At 35.9% G+C, this 24,556-nt stretch overlaps 1 long non-coding RNA gene across 1 annotated transcript in view; it reads left to right on the top strand.

Moving 5' to 3' along the window:
- The first annotated feature begins 7,251 nt into the window (after nucleotides 1-7,251).
- LOC117979958 (uncharacterized) overlaps nucleotides 7,252-24,556 on the top strand; it is a 56,806-nt gene continuing 39,501 nt past the window's right edge. The window contains exon 1 of the long non-coding RNA XR_010111960.1: nucleotides 7,252-24,465. This is a non-coding gene — a long non-coding RNA (uncharacterized LOC117979958). The remainder of the gene's footprint in view (nucleotides 24,466-24,556) is intronic.

Raw genomic sequence — 24,556 nt, forward strand, 5'->3', positions numbered from 1 at the left:
GAACCTCTCTAGTGATTTTTTTTTATTTTTACATTAAAAGAGTCACATTTTCTAAAAGGTACTCCATAAATGTATTTTTTAAACAGAAGAAATCTATGCATCCATAAACACTAATATGATTTCTTCTTCAATTCTTAATTTTATCTGACCTTGACAATCTTTTAAATACGTTTGAAATATCTTGATGAAATTGTGTTAAAAATGAGATCACTATAATTATTCTCATTCACTTATGCTCCACCTACATACCTATTATAGGAAGATGAAACAATGCCTAATTTTCTTCTTTTTCCTCTTCATCCATATATATATGTGTATATGTGTGTGTGTGTGTGTCTTTATTTATTTATTTGATACATGTGCAGGATGTGCAGGTTTGTTACATAGGTTAATATGTGCCATGGTGGTTTGCTGCACCTGTGAACCCATCACCTAGGTATTAAGCCCCATGTGTATTAGCTATTTATCCTGATACTCTCCCTCTCCCAGCCCCTTCCGACAGGCCCCAGTGTGTGTTGTTCTCCTCCTCCTAGTGTCCATATGTTCTCATTGTTCAGCTCTCACTTATCAGTGAGAACATGGGGTGTTTGGAGGATAATGGCTTCCAGCTCCATCCATGTCCCGGAAAGGACATGATGTCTTTCTTCTTATGACTGCATAGTATTCTATGGTGTATATGTACCACATTTTCTTTGTCTGGTCTATCATTGATGGGCATTTGGGTTAATTCCATGTCTTTGCTATTGTGAATAAGAATAGCAATGAATATATGTGTACATGTAGCTTTATAATAGAGTGATTTATATTCCTTTGGGTATATAGCCAGTAATCTGATTGCTGGGTTAAATGGTATTTCTGGCTCTAGATCCTTGAGGAATTACCATACTGTCTTCCACAATGGTTGAACTAATTTACATTCCCGTCAACAGTGTAAAAGCATTCTTATTTCTCCACAGCCTTGCCAGCATCTATTGTTTTCTGACTTTTTAATAATCGCCATTCTGACTGGCATGAGATTGTATCTCATTGTGGTTTTGATTTGCATTTCTCTGATGATCAGTGATGTTGAGCCTTTTTCATATGTTTTTTGGCCACGTAAATATATTCTTTTGAGAAGTGTCTGTTCACATCGTTTTCCCAGTTTTTGATGGGGTTGTCTTTTTCTTGTAAATATGTTTAAGTTCCTTGTAATTTCTGGATATTAGACATTTGTCAGATGGATAAATTGCAGAAATTTTCTCCCATTCTGTAGGTTGCCTGTTTACTCTGATGACAGTTTCTTTTGCTGTGCAGAAGCTCCTTAGTTTAATTAGATCCCATTTGTCCATTTTGGCTTTTCTTGCAATTGATTTTGCCATTTTTGTCATGAAGTCTTCACCCATGCCTATATTCTGAATGGTGTTGCCTAGGTTTTCTTCTAGGGTTTTTATGGTTCTGGGTTTTACATTTAAGTCTTTAGTCCATCTTGAATTAATTTTTGTATAAAGTGTAAGGAAGGGGTCCAGTTTCAGTTTTCTGTATACAGCTAGTGGTTTTCCCAGCACGATTTACTGAATAGGAGATCCTTTCTCCATTGCACGTATTTGTCAGGTTTGTTGAATATCAGATGGTTATAAATATGTGGTCTTATTTCTAAGACCTCTATTCTGTTCTATTGGTCTGGTGTCTGTTTTTGTACCTGTATCATGTTGTTTTGGTTACTGTAGCCTTGTAGTATAGTTCAAAGTCAGCATGATGCCTCTACTTTTGTTCTTCGTTTGCTTAGGATTGTCTTGGCTATACGGGCTCTTTTTTGCTTCCACATGAATTTTAAAGTAGCTTTTTTTTAAATTCTGTGAAGAATATCAATGGTAGTTTAATGGGAATAGCATAGAATCCGTAAATTACTTTGTGCAGTATGGCCATTTTCACAATATTTGTTCTTTCTATCAATGAGCATGGAATGTTTTTCCATTTATTTTTGTCCTCTCTGATTTTCTTGAGCAATGGTTTGTAGTTCTCCAGAAAGAGGGCTTTCACTTCCCTTGTTAGCTACATTCCTAGGCATTTTATTCTCTTTGTAACAACAATGCCCAATTTTCTAAAAATAGGTTTTTTAGGAGAGATCAACTCATAACACAAACAGCAAGTTTATCTCCTTAAAATTAAAAATAACAATAAAGTTAGTGTGTACTATTTGAGGAGTCAAGAATACATTTTGCTTCTAGATTGGTGTCTGAAATGACATTAATTAAAATAGCTGAATAATCATGGCTTAAATATTCATTAGGCCTGGTAATAACTCTCCCGGTAATTCTTCTGACAAAGAAATTCATAGAAAATATCACTATCTTATCAAATTATAATGATCATCTTACAAATAAATATAGTTTGGGAGTAATGACAGGTGACTGAAATAGGAAAGATATTTAGTAAGGAGGGAGCAGTTTCTGGGCATCTGGGGGATGGTTTAAATAACTTGGGAAGTGTATTAGCTCCCTATTGCTGCTGTGTAAAATTACCACAAACTTAATGGCTTCAAACAAGACCAATTTATCTTATGGTTCTAGGGGTCAAAATATGAAATGGGTCTTATTGGACTAAAATAAAGGTGTTGACAGGGCTGTATTCCCTCATGGAGGCTCCAAGAAAGAATCCATGTTCTTGCCTTTTACAACTCCTGGAAGATTCCTGGATTTCTTGATTCAAGTTTCTTTTGAAATCTTCGAAGCCAGCAAAACCATTCTTATAATGCCATCTCTCTGGTTCAGACTGTCCTGTTTCTTTCTTCTACATTTAAGAAAACCTTGTGTCCTCGCCAACATGGTGAAACCTCGTCTCTACTAAAAATACAAAAATAATCCGGGCATGGTGGCTCATGCCTGTAGTCCCAGCTACTCTGGAGGCTGAGGCAGGAGAATTGTTTGAACCCGGGAGGCAGACGTTGCAGTTAGCCAAGATCACACCACTATGCTCCAGCCTGGTGAAAGAGCGAGACTTCATCTCAAAAAAAAAAAAGAAAACCTTGTGGTTACATTTGAATCCACCTGGATAATCCAGGATAATTTCCTTACCATAACTTCAGCTGCTAAGCAACCTTAATTCTGTCTGCAACCTTAACTCTCCCTTGCTATCTAATGTAACATATTCACAGGTCTGTGGGATTAGGATGTGATCATATGTTGATGGGCATTATTTTGCCCACCAGACTGGATAAAGCAAAGATGGAGGCTTAAGATGGTATGAAATATTATAGTTATGATTGAATACTTATGTCAGGAGTGCAGGAGTGAATACACACTACAATTTAATACTTGCTCATAGCTTAGTTCACTACTTATTTTAAGAAGTTCTGATGATTTAGGAAGTTGTGATTTTGCTTCTTTTCATGGCTATTTGATCCCAATTGAACCCATCACTGACAATTACCTTATGTAATAGTGCTTAAAAGTGCTTATTTTTCTGCTGGATTGCCACTTTTATTTTTTAGCAAATGATTTGCAATTATCAGTAATATATGCCAACTGACTTAATATGTGATTTCTCATATTTGATATTCCTTTATTGTTCCTTCTGGCAGTAAGAGAACAATTTTATATATCATAATAATTTTAGCTTACATATACTGCTGCCCACTACCATGGGAAAAAGATTATGTCTAGAACACCAGAGGATGCAAACATAAGTAAACAGTAGTTTTAAAACTTTTAAACCCCTACAGAACTCTTTTTTTTTCTAATGACATATTACGTGGAATTCTATAGACCAGTATATGAAGCAGATAACAATGGAACCATTTTGTTGGTGGAGTTGGGGGGCTTCAGATCTCACTTCTCACATCCCACTCCTGGCAACTTCACCCTGCAAGTGGATTCATGTCTCATCAGGAAATATACAAGAATGTAGGGGATAAACAAAAATGCAGTAGAAGCCAGACTGAAATAAATGACAAGGATGATTCACAAAGTAGAGTGGAAGTTCAAGAAACAGAAATTCTAATAAGCTCCTGGAATTGGTTGGAGTCCTAAGTTGAAAGACAAATACAATTTTTGAAGAGTTGAAATCATGAGGAAGCATCAGGTAGAGAATAAAGAGGTAAGTAAGGGCAAACAAACAAAGGACAAGGTGTGTTTGTGGGACAGCACACTTGGACAATTGCTTTGGCTAAATGTAAGAGAGGATTGAGAAATATGGGCAAGAGATAAATTGGGGAATTCTAGGGAAAGCCTTGAATACCAAGATAGAAAACTAAAGTTTTTACTTCATTTGGTCATGGGAAACTTGCACTGAGCATGGGAGTCAATAATTAGAAGCAAGTTAAATTCAAAAAGTCGAACCCCATTCATAAAACCAGCTGATAGTCTGAAAATACGCTTTGAGCTAAGCAAAGAATACATGTTGACAAATCGTAACTACTTTAACTTCCTTTTTCTTGTACAATGGTGCATCCTGGCTTGTGACAATGCATACCTTCAGTCGTGTCCCCTCACCTCAAAGACTCCTTCTCTGTTACAAACCCACTCTGCTCTTTTCTGTAATAGTACATATGGGATTTTCCTACTCCTAGGAGGACCTTGAACTTGATTTAAACATAGCAAAGCACATTAAATATAAAGCCTGTGTATATAACATCCTTGAAAATTGTTGCATTTTGTGAATTCCCACAAGAAGCTTGATGTGACACATGTGAGATTGGACTTTATATGGCTTCACATGTCAAAGGAAATCATGACTTATTCTACACATTCTGGCAGTGTTTGCTATGAGAGTTTAGTAGATTCTACTCTTACCCCCAATGCCGTATTGTTTTCAGTAATAACTGTTTTCTTAAATTGGGTCTTACATTGATTATTCTACCACAGTTCTTACAGTTATTATTGCTGTGCCATTTGTATAGATTTACTTTTTAGAATACTGGAAACATGCGTGGAACATTTATTCATTTTCTGGGGGAAAACCAGTATAGGGCCTTACTGGCCCCATCTCTGTAAGTGGCACCATCCTTTGCCCAGTTTCTTAGGCAAGAAACCAGGGATTCATTATTGATGCTCCCCCCACCATTCACTTCAGTTAGATTGAAAAATAAGGTGACAATTATCTATTCCTCCCCATCTCCACACCCTTAGGAATGTGATTTTGCAGTTCTTTTCATCAACAGGCAGATCTGTGTCCCCTCCCCTTCAATTTGGGTGGGCCTTGTGACATTTTATATATATATAATAAATATATAAATTAAAAAATATACATTTGTTCTAAATATTTACACATGAAATTTACAGGGTTTATTCTAGTATCAGTATAGTAGCTCTATTTGTAAATCTATGATTTCAAGGTTTTCCCAGCTATTATCTTTATCCCAACAAATCCTTTATAAACATAACTTTATTAAGATATAATTCATATGCCATAAAAGTTAACCATTTAAGGTATGCAATTAAATGGTTTTTAGTATATTCACAGAGCTGTGCAACCATCATCACAATGATTTTAGAACATTTGTTTTTATCTGCCTCAAAAGAAACCCTTTACTCACTAGTAATCACTCCCAATAGCCCTCCACCCCTTTGACCCTAGGTAACCCCTGATCTATTTCCTGCTTCTATAGATTTGACTATTATGGACATTTCATATAAATGGAGTCATGTGATATTTGGCCTTTTATGACTGGTGTCTTATCCTTAGCATAATGTTTTATAGGTTCATCCATGCGGTAACATGTATCAGTATTTCATTATTTTTATTGCCAAGTAATATTCCATTGTATGCATATACCACATTTTACCTTTTCATTTATCAGCCAATGGACATTAGGTTATTTCCATTTTTGGTTATTATGATGAATGTTTCTATGAACATTCATGTTCAAACTTTTGTGTAGACATATGCATTCAATCCCTTTGGTATGTACCTGGGAATGGAATTTCTGGGTCATATAGTAACTCTATGTCTAGGATTTTGAAAAACTGCCAAATTGTTTTCCAAGGCAGCCTCACCATTTTCTTTTTCTACCAGCAGAGCATAAGGGTTCTGATTTCTCCACATCCTCAATGATGCTTATTGTGGTTTACCAACATGTGTATTTCATATTTCCATGAAACTGATGTCTATTTGTCTTCAATTTCTCATCAATTCAGTTCATTTCCCACAAAGCTTTCATAGTAATATTTCTAAAACATTTCAGCAGGCAACTCTCTTGGAAATATATAATTTATTCTTATTTCCTATGGTGTCAAACACTAATTCTAAACTTACATTTCAAAGTCTTCAATAATTTAGCACCATCTTTCCTTTTCTTCCTTTATTTTTGTTCTAGTCCGGCCCAGATTTCCACCTCCTTACTTCTCCTGACCTGGAAATGTCCCACTATTTTTATTAACTTTGTTCATTCCAGTTTCTTCACACTTTTGAAACAGTCCTTGTGCTGCCAATCAAAATTAAAATTGAGATGCTTTTGTTCTGGGAATTTTTCTCTAATTCACTTCAGCATGTATTGAACTATTCTTTCGATGAATGTCTTTCACATTTGTATTTAACATCAAATGTATTAGTTTCCTCTCCCTAACTAGATTGGAAACTTCTGTAAAGTTAGAATTGTGTTTTACATATTTTTGTGACACACCGTCCCACCCGTGATTCATAGGGTGCTTAATGGATATTTTGAAACACTTGTGAATGGAACAAGATGGAGCTGCTACTATTAGCTAATTTGCAACATGTCTGAGACTTGCCCCCATCTTTCCAAAACTGGAATAATTTCCACAGGACTGTTTTAAAAAAAATCAAACATATTTTTTATAATTTAAACTATCCAACATACTATTTACTGCAAACTGCTTTTCTGAGGAAGAATGCATTGATTTATTTTCACAGTTTTCATCTCTTTTATATTCATTAAAACTAAAGGTGATTGGTATTATGGAAAGAAAATCTCTTTCAGTTTAATCGTGAATTCTGAGCATAAAGTTGTTCAAATGCTGGAAAACTGATCTGGCACAATTTCTTATCTGTAGCAAAATACCATGATCTCTTTATTGTGGTTTTTACTTAATATTTTAGTATGGATTAAAGTCTAAGGAAATATGATAGGGGGTGTTGAAGTTATAATAAGTGATGCCATGATATAAAGAAAGGCAAAGGATTAGAATCCAGAGAACTAAACATCAGACATGATGTATATTATAAAACATCTTATGGAAAGGAGTCAGTGCTAGGGATTCTAGATTTATCAAATGATTTATTGCTTTATACGTTTTAAAATTTATGACCATAACATTACCAACTTTTCAATTATTTAAAACTTCAGCATTTTAGAATTCAAGGCATCTGCAAGTTAGTTAAGGGAAGGCTCAGCTGATATAACAAATAAAACAAGTTTAGTGGCTTAGAGAAAATAAACATTTTTTGCATCTTACAGTCTGAGGTGAGCATTATAGGTTGGCATACAGCTATGCTCCAGCCAATCCTTTAGAGAACTGGCTTACTTCTAGTTTGTTTCTGGGTGAAACCCTAAGCCATTGTCCTCAACAGCTTCCCTGTTCAGGTACTTTCTTCCAGCTTGTGAAGTGAGCCTGGATACAGGGTCTCCGTGCAAGGTTTTACAGGCTAGGCCAGAAGTAATTACGTGTCACTTCTGCTGACATTTCATTAGTAAGAACTCAATCACTAAGCTGCACCTGTCTACAAGGGGCACTGGGAAATAAAGTCCTCGTTAGGCAGTCATGTCAGCTATAGCTGCCTTACTGTGTCAGAAAAAAAGACAGATTTGGGGCAACTAGCGATGTCTTCCACAGTCAACCAGACCAAAACTGCAGATTACTGATGATAAAACTGAGACTAGAGAGACTATTACTTGCCACCTATATAGCCTCAGATATGTAAATCCTACCACATACCACCTTTGTGGTCTTGAACGTATAACTCTGTCACTTTCCACCTGTTCCACAGTAGAGAAAATAACCTCTACCTTTATTTCAACTTGAATAACTAACTTCTTAGCGTCTATGTGACCTTGGGCACAAAACCTCTACCAGTTAATACCTTTGTGACCTTGGACATGTAATTGCTACCACTTGCCATCTGTCTGACCTTGAACACTTAACTTTCACCAGTTATCACTTATGTCACCTTGAACACCTACCTTATACCACTTACCACCTATTTTTCTTATCTCTACTTCATAGGGTTGTATTAGTCAACATAATTGATATAATGACTAGGACAATGATGAACACATCTTTCTCAATAAATGTAAGCTGCTGTTGCTATTACTATTATTACTCCTCATGTTACTGTTACTTTTGCTACCTAGTTAACAGAAAACTACATAAACATTATAATTAATCTTTTATTAATCACATAGAGGAATGTTTTAGGGCCTCCAGGTTACTAATATGAATCTTAGTTATTGCTAAGCTTTTAGACATGCTCTTGAATAAAAGGTTGTAATCAATATAATGTCACCCAAATCAACATTTATTATATACACTTCAATATTATGTAGTAGCTATAGCTTCAGACTAAAAGGAATAGTAACATATTTATGTATTCTGGTGATGTTTGTCAGTTATGTAATCCTGTGACTTGTTTATTGAATGTTGCTCCTGTGGGGGAAATAAAAACATCAAAAGTGGGATAATTTATTGTGAATATATTCTCAGAGTTAAATCAACTGTTAGTGTATTTTATCCACTGTTTTGTTATGTTAACATCCCAGGGAACCTAAATGATCTTAATGATTATTTACTCAATAAATAAACTATTTAGTTGGAAACAGAAGTCTAGAAACTAAAAACTCCAAGTAGTAGATTTCCACAGTTTTCTAAAATGAAATTACATCACTTTGTAAATAGGTCTTTACATGCAAATTTCCTGTCCCTTTCTTCATGCAGCAAAATAACTTGGACAGATGGAGTTCTCATGAACTAAACAGAGTAAACAGATTACTGTCAAAGTCAGGATTAGTTTTTCTATATCTTACAGACATCACACAAAAAATTTTAAACAGCTTCCATTTATGCTCTAGCTTGCTTTCTGTTTTCTCTAAATCAGTCACAAGTTCACACTTATGTTATTAATATTTTCCTTTAGAAGCGTGTTGATACTTGTTACCTTAAATGAGAGCTCATCTTATTGGCTCCATAGACAATATGATTTTCAAATAGAGCATCTAGCTGTAAATGTCCATGTTTTGATGTATATTTTAAATCCTAGCAATAATTCAAAGTAATTTCCACCAGATCCAGAAGATGATTGATATTTGTAAATTATGCACGTACATGCACACATGCACACACACATGCACAAGGATTTAGTGCTTTTGATTCATCGCATATGTGATAAATAACTCTATTTATTCTGTTGAAAATGGACCTGAAAAGAAGATGAACAGGAAATAATGAGAAAGTAAAGAAGTCTCACAAAATGACTGCTTATGAAATAGAAGCACGGGCTACGTTAAAACCAAGCAGTTAAATTCACCTATGGCATAACTGTATGTCATATGAAAGATCACTATGTATTTTACCTTAAAATGTGAAAATATAGGTCATGAAATTATTTCAGTGAGTACTCTAGGGAGAATTAATTTTTATAGCTCTATAAGTGCAAAAATTTAGAGCTGTTTTATGAAATCGATAAGGGTGTGAAGAACTTTTTTTTCCATTTAGTTATGGCATTTTATGAAGGAAATTATATGCTATAATAATGTTTAAGAATTTGGAGAATCTTCACAGCTTCAGCATATGCCTCCTGGAATGGCAATATTTATTTAGCAAAGAGATAATCATTGCCTACTGGTGTCTCACTCACTTAATACATATGAGTCAATCTGCAAGCTTGGATATACGGATTGTGTTCTGGATTTTACCGGAGTAGCACCAACATAAAAATGTAGCTTAAGGTCAGTTATTTCTGAATATGTTAGTTTATATTCATGGTTATAGCTTTTTAAATCAATTTCCAAATTAATTTTTGAATATAGTAAAAGAAAAAATGGCACTACAAGTAAAAGTAAACAATAGTATTCAATTACACAATAAGAAATAACTTTCCATCTCTCTTTTAGAGATATTCCATAGGAATACATGAGAGTCATTTTCTTTTTTTTAATGTTAGTTAGGTTATGTTTACTGGACACTAATATCCTACAATCAGTCAAAACTGTCCTGACCAGCATCTCATTTTATTTCAATTCTTTGCAGTGTGCGGATACTAACAAGTTTTGCCACTGGGGGTCACTATTTACCTATTTTTTTAAAAAAAACCAATCACTTAAAAGCGAAGTGATGTAACTGGATAATTTGTGGTTCGTGGTGTACAGTTTAAAGAAATATTGCTGCAGGAAAAGTCTAAATTTAGATAGATGTTCCTAGAGACTAAAATACCATCCTTGGTAAATTAAGTGATTCCGTAGAGCTACTGATTTTTCTCGAGATTTTATTCAGAGATAACCAAATCGTGATTATGTCTAAAATAACCATGTATGTATTTTAGGATGCTTTGCCAATTTGAGGAAGTTTATAGGCTGGATGCTTTCCAGGGCCCCAGGGAATAATGGAGGAGACAGTATGCAGTGAAATAGATGGAACAGGGTCGTTGACTTAGGAAGGAGAGCTAGGTTCCAATCTGGCTCTATTATTCACTGTCTGGGGACATGATCTAGTCCCTTACTCTCCAGTTTTCCCCTTTGTAAAATGAAGGTGGCAGGTTTCATGATTTCAGTAGTCCCTTGTCATCCTATCTTTCTAAGAGTACCTTTCATTAACTGTTAGATTGTAAAGTTTTTGGATGAAAGGGAATGAAAATGTTTTTACTCTTTTATAGCCATAATAGACAAATAGTAAGACAGCAACAACAGAAGTATTTTTTTGGTTACGTAAAATATTTTATGACAGCATAATCAAATGACTATTACTACAAGGTGTTCTTTTGTAGTGAGTGACGTAAGACACAAGGGGGAATCAATACCCTGGAAAGTTCTTACAACATTTTAGAACAAGTTAATGTGTTTTTGATCACTTCTGCTTAATAAGTTATTATTGGACTGGTGCCTTTCCCTGACTTATCTGGTTCTGATTGATCCATAGGAATAATGATTCCAGGCCTAGGAGCTGCTGGATTCTCTTCCTTTAACTTTTGGCCACGAAAGATTCGCTCCCAGATGAATGCTTACCCTCCATTTTCTAGCCTGGTGCTATTTCATTCTCTAGCACTAGTTCTAAGCCAGGTGTCCCTGATCTTGTGCCTCAGATCTGCCAGTGATAAACAATATTTGTCTGTGGTGCCAGGGAGTAAAACTCAAGCAAAAAGCAACAGTTTTCATAGCTTAAGTGGTTAGAGTTAGAGTTCAGGACTGCCAGCCAGCTGGAAATTGAATAGGAAAATACTTGAAAAAGAGGAACGACCCAAAATCTGCATATAAACTTCTCTCACATCGTTGGATAAACCAGAACTGTGCATGCACAGTGGAGATTCCAAGGAATATAGAAAGAAAACCTGCCTGTAGGCTGAAAATGCTAAGCAAAGATTTGAATTTCTGCCCAGCACAAGGATCATGGGAATTGACACTTAAATATTTCCAAATGAGATTTGCTTTTAATTGAAACCCCAGAAGGGCTATGACTTAGGAATAATGATTATTTCCTCAGGACTAGGCATTCTTCCTAAGACTAAGGCTAAACTGAAACAAATCCTCCCCAAGAAATTATAAAATCAAGCCCACACAAGTTGAAGATACATAGTAATTTAGTTATTTACTAACCACAAATCAGCACTCTTTAGAGGAGGATTCTAGAATCCAGAGTCTAGTTTTTACAATCCATAATGCATAGCATAAAACTAAAAGTTACTACACATAGGGGAAAAAAAAAACAGGAAAATGTGGCTGATTTTTAAAAGTAAAAGTACATAATTGAAACATTCTTGGAGATGATAGAATTGGAAGACAAAGATTTAAAATTCAGCTACTATAGGCATGTTCAAGGATGTAAAGGAAATGATGCTGAAGAGATGAAGAATCTGAGCAGAGAAATGGATGTTATAAGAAAGAAAAAAATAAGAATTCTATTTAAAAGTATATTACTTGAAATGTAATATTACTTGAAAATTTACTGGTGAGCTTTAATAGCAGAGAGAAGATGGCAGAAGAAAAGATTGGTCAGTGAATTTGAGGACAAATTAATAGAAATCATATAATCTGAAGAATAGAGAGAAAAATAATTTAAAAAATGAATGGAACCTCAGTGCATTGTAGGATAATATCATACTAATGTGTGTGTAACTGGAATATACAAAGAAAAAGCACAAGATATGAATAAGAACATTATTCAAAGAAATGATATCTAGACTGGGCATGGTGGCTCATGCCTGTAATCCCAAAGCTTTGGGAGGCCAAGGTGGTAGGACTGCTTGAGACCAGGAGTTCTAGACTGGCCCAGGCAACATAATGATACCTAATCTCTTAAAGAAAAAAAAAAAAGAAAGAAAGAAAATTAGCCAAGCGTCATGGCATGAACCTGTAGTTCTAGCTACCCAGGAGTCTGAGGTGGGAGAATCCCTTGCGCCTGGCAAGAAGTTTGAGGCTGCAATGATCACACCATTGCTCTCCAGCCTGGGCAACAGAGTGAGACCCTGTCTTGAAAAAAGGTTAAAAGAAATTTTTTAAAAACAGAAATGATGGTTAAATTTCTCCAGATTTGGTGAATAAACACCAACCTAGAGAAACATATACCTTAAGCATCAAAAAAATAATATATACACATAACACTAGGAACATCATAGTCAAATGACTGAAAACCAAAAGTAAAGAAAGAAACCTTGGAAGCAGTTGGGAGTAGGGGTTAGATAAAGTTTGTAAGTGTGAAAAATAATACAAAATGCACCATCTTCTCATGAGAAACAAAGGTAGGTAGACAATGACATTATAACTTTGGTACTCAGAAGGAAAAAAAGGGTCAATCTAATATTTTATATGTAGCATTCTATATAAAAAATAAAAGCCAGATAGACATTCACAGATATGTAACAGCTGAAATAATTCAAGATGATCTGGAGTACAAGGAAGGTAGAATAAATTATTCAGGATGAAAGGAAATAACATTAAATATAAACTTGGATTTACAGGCAACAATAAAGAGCTCCAAAAATGGTAAAATGAGAGTAAATATAAAAGACTATTTTTCCCTAAATTTCTTAAAAGTTATTTGCTATATTATATGTTTGGATTTTGGGGCTTGTAGTATGTAGGTGTAAAGCATAAAATAAAAGACAACAATAGCAAAAAGAACATGAGGGGAGGGTAAATGGAAGGATATTCTGGCAAAGTTCTTAATATTTTATGTAATGTGGTATAAGATTAAATGTAAGTAGACTGTTATAAGAATTAATTTTGTAATCTCTGGTGTATAAAATGTTAGATCTAAACATTTAAAAATGTTACCTCTAAACTCCACTGTATTATTACATTTAACAAAGATAAACTAGACACTCAGTAAAAAGCAGAGATTATACTACTAGATTTTAAAAGTTCTGAAAATATGCTATTTATAACAACACCTAAATATGCTATTTATAACAAACACCTAAAATATGCTATTGAGAACAAACAACTCAGTTGCTGAAACCCAGACAAATTGAAAGAAAATCAATAGAAAAATATATGTCATGCAAATAGTAACCATCAAAGAGCTGATGTGATTATACTAATATCAGATAAGATGTATTTCAAGACAAATAGGATTATCTGAGAGAAAGAGGGCCATTTTATCATTTCATAATGATAAAAGGGTCAATGAATCAAGAAGACATAACAATTCTAACTATATATGCCCCTAATAGTTGAGCTTGAAAACACATACATAAAAAAATAAACAGAGCTAATGGGAGAAACTGACATATGAACATAGCTGGAAAATTTGACACTGCTCTATGAGTAATTGATAGAACAATTAGATATAAATCAGTAAAAATATACACAATTTTAGCCTTGACCTAATTAATAATATTTAGAGCACTTTGTCTATCACTTCTCAGACTTTTGGCTAAGATCAATTGTAGAGCACTTCATCCAATATGGAATATTGGATGAATATTGGATGAAGTGCTCTACAATTGGATATATAGTCCAAGTTGTGGAATATATATTCTTTTCAAGTGTATGTGGTACATTCCCAAAAATAGACCATCTACAGGTCATAAATGTGTCTCAATATATTTCAAAAGATTGATATCATACAGAGTATGTTCTATACCATAGAAAATAAATTAAAGATCAGTAAACTATCGCAAGAACGAAAAACCAAACACTGCATATTCTCACTCATAGGTGGGAATTGAACAATGAGATCACATGGACACAGGAAGGAGAATATCACACTCTGGGGACTGTGGTGCGGTGGGGGGAGGGGGGAGGGATAGCATTGGGAGATATACCTAATGCTAGATGACGAGTTAGTGGGTGCAGCGCACCAGCATGGTACATGTATACATATGTAACTAACCTGCACATTGTGCACATGTACCCTAAAACTTAAAGTATAATAAAAACAAACAAACAAACAAACAAACAAAAGAAAATAAATTAAAGATCAATGATTATCTATAAAAACCTCAACTGGAAATTAAACAATATACTTATAAATGACTAATGGCTCAAGAAATCATGGGAGAAATTACAAAATATTTTGAATTAAATAAAAATAAAGGTTAAAGGTACAACACATCAAAATTTGTGAGACACAGTGCTTAAAGGGAAATTTTTAACGTTTAATGTCTATATTCACTGTCAGTGATATGTTTTCATTGTAAGAATTTCAAAAAATATAAACATATTAAAACTAAAGTAAGCCAAATAAAGGAGGAAATACAGAGCAGACATTTTTAAAAATGGAAAAAATGAATGGAATATTAAGTCAAACTCAGTTCTGCAAAAAATGACTATAAAATATATACCACTTTAGCGAAATTGATAAAGAAAATGTCAAACAAAAATGAACATCCAGGAAGGGAAAGATTGTCACTATAGATTCTACAGACATTAAGAGAATGATAACAGAATATTATAAACAAATACAATTCTAGTTGAAGTGGAAAGATTTCTTGAAAAACGAACCAAACATAGGAAAAATTAAAATATTATTTCAGTGATACTGAAGAGTAGAGACAATAGATTATTCAGTATTAGTGTTGCCTCATTTGGATACCTATATGAAAAAAAATGAAATTTGATCCCTTCTTTCCACTATGCATAAAATTTAATGCTAGGTATATTACAGTTTAAGTGTGAATGGCAAAACAATAAAACTTGTAGAAGAAATAAAGCTCACCTGGAAGAATTCTGAGCACCTTTGAGACTACACTTCAGGATGTTGACCTATTTGTCAGCTTGCGTGACTGTGCATTGAGCAGCAGCAGGCATGGTGACAAGACATGCTGCACAGAAATTCCTGAGCACATTATGGGGAACAAAGTTCTCAAAGTTATGGCTTCAAATTTTACATGTTCTGTTGCTGAGTTGCAGCTTCACCTGCGAGTACCTGTTCTTGGTCTGGAAGCATAGCTGTAGCTTAATTAGAATGGTTAAGACAGGAGTTAGGTTTTTTTTTTTAATGTGGTTACTCAAAAAATAGTGCTTGTAGTCTTTCTTGAGAAAAATCATTTGTCTGAAGAGAAACTGGAGATTTTTTTTACACTGTTGTAGAGCACACAGTGTCTTAGGTGTCCCAGTCTTTAATAGGTGATTTATGAACTGCTGCTGTTAACATTTATAACATTCACTTTACACATTTCCTCACCTCACATGGAGCTTAGCATCTTTGTGATATAAATGGGGTATAGGGAGGAGGGCAATGCTAATATATCCAGAAGCTGTGTTTGTGCCTTAGATTGTGCCTGGTAAACTGTATCCATTATGAATATTTGAAGACGAAATCCACTTTGGGAGGCCGAGGCAGGAGAATTGCTTGAGGACAGAAGTTCAAGACCAGATAGGCTAAGATAGTGAGACTTCCTCTCTGTAAAATATTAAAAAAAAAAATTAGCTTGGGCTTGGTGGCACATGCCTGTAGTCCCAGCTAGTCAGAAGGCTGAGGCAGGAGGCTTACTTGAGCCCAGGAATTTGAGGCAACAGTGAACTATGATCACGCCACTGCACTCCAGCCTGGGTGATAGAGTGAGATGGTGTCTCTATAAATAAATAAATAAATAGAAAGAAAATAAAGAAGAAATCTACATCAAATTTTTATTTCTAGAGAGGTTCTCCAGTTAAAAGTTTATAGCTATAGTCTAAAGAATGCTTTGAAAAAATCTTTTAATACTGCTACCGTCATCCCTAAATGGGATGGAGGTAGCTGGACCATGAGAACACTATTGGCAACTGGATATGCCTCACCTGTTCTTTCCATTGTTTTTCTTTTCCCATGCTGTTTGAGTTTGTCTTCCATTCAGTGGCTTATCCCTCTCATTTAAATTATCTTTCAAACTGAGTTTTTTTTCTGGAAAATATTAAACAGTGCTCTATAAACCTAAAGGAAGGACAACAGTCTGGATTCAAAATACTGCAGTAAGATCTCTGTTAGCACCACAAATTGCCTGGATTTAAGGATATTTTATGTTGCTTGCTCTGCATATAAATGAAATAATTTATATCCTCCTTCCTTCTCTCTTTCTTTGAACAACAAATATTGATTGAGAGCCAGTTACATCCTACATAAAGAAAATATACAATTGAACAAAATCAAGACCCTCATTTTCTAATGGAAGGATATGGATAACTAACACAAACATATAATATATTACATAATGAAATGTACTATAAAGATGAATAAAGCAAAGTGAAGACTGGGTGACTGATAGAGATGAGAGGATATGTGGTGTTATTTTATAGAGGGTTGTCAGGAATGTGACATTTGATTGATACCTGAAGGAACTAAGAAATGAGCCATGTGAATACCAGGAAGGACAGGATTTCAAATAGGAGATAGCAAGTGAAAATGTCCTGATGTGGGAGTTTGCTTGGTGTGTTAGAGCAACAGCCACAGGGTCCTGTAAACCTGGAGAAGAGTGAATGATTTGGGAGTTGTGGCCATGAGGTCTGACAGATGAGTTTTAGGTAATAGGTTTGAGATTTTACTTTAAGTAAAATAGGAAGCCAAAGGAAGAGTTTATCTGTAGAAAAATTTTTTAGATGAGTTTTTGCTAAACTTTCTGAAATTCCTAAAATTGATTAAATGTTCTAGTTCCAATTCTGCTGGGCTTTATATTCAAAAGTGGAAAGAAACTTTCATATATTCAATAAATATAGATACATACTATTCTGAGGAAGTATGTGATTTCCCAGAAGTAAATAATAACAACATTCTAAATTGATAAATAATAGCAATATAATCCTATTCCAGCTGTTTCAAACTATGTGTAGAAGCAATTGGAACACTCTTAATGGCTGCCAAGAGTCAGGATGAAACTTGAAAATTAGGATAAAACTTGAAAATTATTTCTTAATATTTCCTCTCATAAAAACTCCTGTGTATTTAACCATTACCAAACACTGTCAAAATAAATGAGGCAATTAGGATTCTGAACTTGAATCTGACCAGGATGAGTTGGTATGAGTAAACTCTACCACATCTACCAAGCGATGTGACCTTGGACGAATTTCCCCAGTGTCTTCAAGTCTCACTTTCTTTATTCCTAGCATGTACATAATAGTTCCTAATTCATGGATAATGTATGTAAAGCACTTAACCCAGTTTTTACCACCTAGTAAGCATTTAAAAATAATAGTGGTTATAATAACTATCTTGTTCTTGCCTGTTCTAGTATTACTAAATATTGGGCAGACTAAAATAAGTTACAATATTTGCAATGAGTTGACTGTAGCCAACATGAATATTTATTAATGTACTCATTTTTTGATATTGCTAGGATCTAAAAATAATATGCACAGGAATAAAGCAAAGAAAATACCCTATTAATGCAAATAACTTAAACCGATAAGCAATACATACTTTTATACAAATCAATGAACATCAGATTTTAATTTTGAACTACCCAAACTCTTATCAGGACCTTTTTTTTCAATTCAAAGAACACAAGTTTAACAGTGCCTCATTTGTCCTTGACTCACTCTGACATCTTGTTGATTATACATGTTCAATAAATGCTTGACACACACAGAGGGAGAGGTGGGATTTAAAAAGTAAAATATCTTCCTGAATTTGGGATCCCTGTGCACTGCTGCTAGGAATGTAAATAATACAGCCACTATGGAAGACAATATGGAGAGTCCTCAAAAAGTTAAACCTAAAATTACCACATGATCATGCAATTACACTTCTAAGATTTACACAAAACAACTGGAAGCACAGACCCAGACAGATACTTGTACACTAGTGTTCATAGCAACATTATTTACAATAGCTAAAAGGTGGAACAACCCTTTTACACAGCAGACAACGAGACAAACAAATTGTGGTGTATATATTAATATACAATAATATTCGATGGAATATTATTCAGCCTTAAAAGGGAATGAAATTCTGATAATGCCCTAATAAGGGCAAACCTGGAAAGCATATGCAGTTTAAAATAAGCCAGCCACAAAAAGACAAATATTATATTATTCACATACATGAGGTACCTGGAATAGGCAAATCCATAAAGACAGAAACAGAGGTTACCAGGGGTGGGGAGAGGGGTCAATGGGGAGTTATTGTTTAATAGGTACAGAATACAAAGTTCTGGAAGTGGATAGTGGTGATGGTTGCACATCATTGTGAATGTAATTAATACCACTGGATTGTACACTTAAAATGGGGGGAAATGTTAAGTTTTATGTTATGTGTATTTTACCTCCATAAAAATATCTGTTCAGAATTTTAAAAAGGTAAGCTGTCTCCACAAGTACATTTATTAAATATTTCTCAGATATAACTACTTCTGTAGTGTTACATATTGGGTTATCCATTCATTCACTGAGAATTTATTACATGTTATGGTGGTTTTCTCAGCTCATTTCCCAGAGGACTGTGCATCAGCCATATAGTTTGGGGATGGGGGGCAGGGTGTTGGTGTTTCCACGCTCTCTGGGGTTGTTTTAGCCTATCATTGTAATCTGGTGCCTCTTGCTATGGAGATTTTTCCATAGATGGGTTGTTGCCTAGATCTAAGACAATATATTAAGGGCCACAAAATGTCTACGAAAGGAGAATGGCTGTAGAATAGCTACCCCAACTACTGCAGGATTCCATTCTCCAAAAAAAAAATGGAAAAATTGACTGGGCCATAGACATTTTTATAACCTAGCAACACAAATCACAGACAACTTATACCAAAAACTATGTCCCAACTAAATTCACTGGCATGTTATGAAAGATTAAAGGCTCATCTGTCCTCAGAAAAAGTATCAGTGCTTTGTTATTTTTTTTAGTGTTTAAAAATAGCTTGAGAGCTACTGGGAAAACCACTGGCAAAGAGGAGAAGCATGTGAAGCTATAAAAAATTATCTGCTTTTTTTTTTGGTTGTTGTTTAATATGGTAAATGCAGAATGGTGCTGTGTGCATTCTTAGGTTCATTTAACCTAAACTCTGTTATTCTGCCCAAGAACATTTGGAACAGATCGTGTCCACTCCCCCTACCCACAATGTTAGTTAAAGCAAGAGAGTCATCTGAAGCAGAAGGAGACAAATTGTTCCCAGTCTGAAACTATACCACCTTTGCTGGAGGTGGAAAAGAATACAATAGTGGAAGTTATTTTGGTGCTGCTTCTCTGCTCAGTAAATGCAGGCTTGTGCTCCTTTTTCATTCGTCCTCCTTCCCTCTCATTTTCCATTATCTGTCAAAAGAAAAACTTCAAAGGTACATTAAGATAAAGTACAATTTAAAAGATGAGAACAAATAACTGAGACACATATCTTAAAGAAACAATGTTTACATTCTGGTTTTGACTTTTTAGGAATACCAGGGTACACAAGGTTCATTTTAGTTTAACTTTTGAGAAGAGGAATTATTTCATATCCAAGGAGAAGTATGAAGTGGAGTTTAGGAAGTAAAATTGCTCTCAACAAATACATGGAAGGGAGGCAATGTTAGAAAAGCTACAAAACAGAAATCATAATGTTCCAAATCTTAAGACTTCCAAAGCATTCAAGCTCTGTCATCAGTGCAGATGGCCTAATTATGAAGAATAAATTGACAAAAATTGTCATGTGCTTTTCTAAGAGTGCTTTGGTAAATCAGAAACATTTCTGATTTCTCCTGCATCCAAAAGGAGACAAATGATTGAAGGTTTTCCAAAACAAACAAATATAAGAGGAATGACTGGGAACAAAACCCAAGAGGGATGCTGAGGAGATGTGGGACCTGCCATACAATAGGAATTTTGGAGAAACATGGTTTGCTGCTCTTCATGGGAATTTTGAGCCATTGCTGTGTGCACATGACTTTAAGCTTTCTGCAGACAAGGGAATCTGGAGGTCTATGTTTAGAAACCTAATGGCGGTCGGGCCATTAGGCCCGAAAGTGTAAACCCAGCACTTTGGGAGGCCGAGGCGGGCGGATCACGAGGTCAGGAGATCGAGACCATCCTGGCTAACACAGTGAAACCCCGTGTTACTAAAAATATAAAAAAATTAGCCAGGCGTGGTGGTGGGTGCCTGTAGTCCCAGCTACTCGGGAGGCTGAGGCAGGAGAATGGCATGAACGCAGGAGGCGGAGCTTGCAGAGAGCCAAGATTGCGCCATTGCGCCACTGCACTCCAGCCTGGGCACAGAGGGAGACTCCGTCTCAAAATAAAAATAAAAAATAAAAAATAAAAAAAAAGAAGAAACCTAGTGGCACGGCTAAGGAATTATTTCTCTAAAGAGATTGAAACGGAAGAATGTGTGGGCAGTGAGTAGGAAAGTTTCTGTTCTTCTGATTTAAAATTATGATTAAAAATTATCCTTTGCAGCACTGCAGCTAATTTGAGTGTGTAGTGGGAGGGGTCAGAGTAGGAGAGCTGAGATTTCATTGAGAATCTCCAAATCAAAACTGTCCATGGAGGCTCAAGGCATAACACTCTATCTTGTTTGTAACTCCTTTTTCACTATGTTTTATATGTGTTTATTATGCAAATAAAATTATAATCATAGCAAAGATTCTGAAAGAAATATATTCACTCAAAAGTCTGTATATTAAATCACTGGTGATACATTTTATTTGCTCTTTTTCATTGTTCCTTTAAGGTGTTATTCATATATATCCATCTCATTTTTTAGTGGTTATATTCACTTCATGGATTAAATTTTGAATTCAGTCTTTTTACCCTAGCATTTGTTTATGGCAATTATTCCATGTTCTTGTTAGTTTTAAGATAATCGCATTAATGGCTATAACTGCCTGTTTCTGTAGTGTTTAACTGTTAAGTTTTACCAATTTGTCATAGTCATAAATAATGTTAAGAATGGGTACTAACATTTCTTTCAGAGAGGTGCTGTCCTGATAAAAATATATTGCAAATGCCTAAGGTACAAGGCGAGATATTAAGGCTTCAGTTAAGACAACGACTTTTGAGAAGAGTGGAGAATGAAAATGGAAATAGAGGAGACACTACTGAGGTTACGAGAGAGAGAGAGAGGAAAGTGAAAGCGGGAAAAGTTGCTAATAATACTGATATGCTCACCGTTCTTAAGCTTTATTTCAATTTTTTTTCTTTAGAAATATGTAAAGAGAAAACATATTCTTGGTTCCTGATAACGATTGCCAAATTATTTCTCAAAGAGCTTCTCAATGACATTGCTATCAACATGAAATGAGAATAATGGATTCCTGAAAATATTAGCAGCTTCTGTGTGTTACACAGCATTTTCATGAATCTAATAGAATCAGTAATGGTGTTACAGTAGGTAGTTGGTCACACATGATCAGGGCAAGAGAGGGCTCCTTGCATCCCACCAGAAATGTCAGCTGAACATCAGATGACGGTCAGGCAGTTGTTAGCGGTCTCTCTAAAATAATAGTTGGGCACATCCAGCGCCAGGGAAAGGTAGTCTCCCAATAGATAGAAATACCTGAAACTGGTGATCAGCTTCCTGATAAGGTCTCAGGAGTTGGGTGACTGGGCTCGAGCATGAACACTAAGAGGAAAAATGGCAAAGTTTAACTGGTGTATGAATTCCCCTAGGAACACTCAACTGGTATGAGAAAAATGCCTGAAGTGAGCACATGCACAATTCCAGTAAACACACTGAGCATGCAGCCACTCCCAAGAGCTGGCAGGCCACTGCACATACAAATAGGCCACCCCAAGGGAAGAATTGGGAGAAGGGATGAAAGACCTCAGAAGTATGCCAACATGTAAAACTCCAAGTCAAAGATCAAACAGGGCACTTGATCTCTCAAGTTGCCTGCTTGGCCCTCTTCCAGGTACAATTTATTTCCTTTTGTTCCTGCTCTAAACTTTTTAATAAACTTTCACGGCTGCTCTAAAACATGCCTCAGTCTCTCACTCTGCTTTATGCCCTTCAGTCAAATTCTTTCTTCTGAGGGAGTAAGAATTGAGGTTACTTCAGGCCCATACAGATTCACTGCTGCTGACATACTTTGGTGCCACATGACTTGGATACATTCCCTAGTGGTAACACACCTCTATGCCTTGCCTTCTTTGGCTGAAGGTGTTCAATCCTTGTACACAGTTTCCTTCTCCCCTTTCACTGTCTTGCTTACTAACCAACCCGCTTTCAGCCACGGTGGCTCTGCTCCCCGTGGCTGATCCCTCAGCTCACTCTGATGGGTGGCTTGCAGGGTTGGGAAGGACCTTGGAGTCTGCACAGAGTAGAACTGAGACACTAATGACCCTCCTGGATGAGAGGCTTGTGAGAGTGGTAAGTCTAAAGTGTAAGACCATGCAATGTCTGCAGTTTCCTCTGCTTTTCCAACTAAAATTGGCTCTTTCCCCAAAACCCCCACGACTTGTTCTCCATGCGTATTCTGAAATGGCCGTGTGCACCACAAGACCATCCATCTCTGCCTCTTCTTTACTTTCACCTCACATGCCACGTGACTTCTTAAATACGTACTCCCTGTTATTCATGTACCTGTGGCTCTTGCATTAGCATGGAAGCAAATACGCAGGCTCTCTTGCAAATATCCCCTGAGATTTATTTGTTTTTACCCTACCAGCTCAGATTACTTCCAACTCTTCCCATCTGCTGGCACATTGCTGGGACCAACAGTAATTGGAACCTGGACTCTGCCAGCTCTTTATGACTTACCATATACTTTTTGTCCCTGTTATACTCCAGGGCTAAGTTTTTTGGTGGCTTTTGAAGCAGTTTGTCTGCCTGCATGGGGCCTCACTCGGTGTTTTTTTAAGGATCCCACCTACCTTCTTTTTTTGTTAGCACCCCTTTAGGAGGAAGAACAGTTATTCTCTTGTCATTTGCAAGTTCTTTCCCCAAGGCCCAAGTCCTCTGGAGGTTACTGCTTTATGTCAAGAGGGCAAATAAACGTTTCCCTCTCAAATCTAAGGGCTGCTGTTTCTGCAAGTATATGAAGGCTTTTTATGAGTATCCCTCTTGCTTCCTCCCACTTACTCCTACTCCTGTTCCCTCAAATTCTCTGACACTTCCATACCCTTTTCAACATGCATCAAGACCTTCAAGATCATATTCAAAGGGAGAGAAGTCCAGTCCCTTGCAGTAGTTAGCTAAAAAACAGGCTTCTCATCTACTCAAAGACCATGGGAAATAGGAAGCTGAGAAAAGAAAAGAGATAATCGTTTTGTTGGTAGAATACTCTGAGTGAGAGTCACTGTAAGGTCATGGAGACAAGGATATAGCCCAGCCCAAGACCACAGGTTCAAGGGACCCATTAGAAAGAGATGAAGGTTGGTTCCAGGCTAACACATTACCACTAGAACAGAGATAAAGACAAGGTTAAGACTGGTTATTTCAGAATCCCAAGGATGAACAGTTGGCTCTCTGTCACTCCTGTGTTCTCAAGTGGGTAATTGTGACAAGATGAGACCAAGGTTAAGGGTACACAGTAAGACAGATTTATTCCAGAATGCTAAGGACAAATAGGGGATGCCCTATTCAGGATAATAGGAAAGTAAGAGGGACACCTTCTTTTTCCTTTTTTTCTCCTCTCTTGTCTCTTCACAGATGAGTAATTGCATCTCCATACCAGAGGATTTGCCCCTTGGATTATTCCCAAAAACTGGAAAAAGTTTGATTCTCCTAAACCTTAAAAAAAAAAACAAAAACTAGTTTTACTTTGTAATACTGTTTGACCTAAAAATGAACTGGGTGAAAATACAAACATCAGCCTGAGACCCCAGTAACCTTATGCAGGAAATTCTCAAATTAGCCTCTTCAGTCTTTTACAACTGAGAGCAGAATAAAGAGGACAGAGGGAAAAAGAAGAACAAACACAAAAATAAGAGGCAGGCTCAACTATTGGCTGCTTTACAAGCTCTCCAGTCCCCTCCAGGTCTCCTAAGGACACTCCTCCAGGTAACTGCCATCAGTATGGAAAGCCAGGCTCACTGGAAGGCAAACTGCCCCAATGGGTTAAATAGGAAAAAGCCCTGCATTGCTTGCCCCC

Source organism: Pan paniscus, chromosome 3 (assembly GCF_029289425.2).
Source record: "Pan paniscus chromosome 3, NHGRI_mPanPan1-v2.0_pri, whole genome shotgun sequence".
Taxonomy (NCBI): domain Eukaryota; kingdom Metazoa; phylum Chordata; class Mammalia; order Primates; family Hominidae; genus Pan; species Pan paniscus.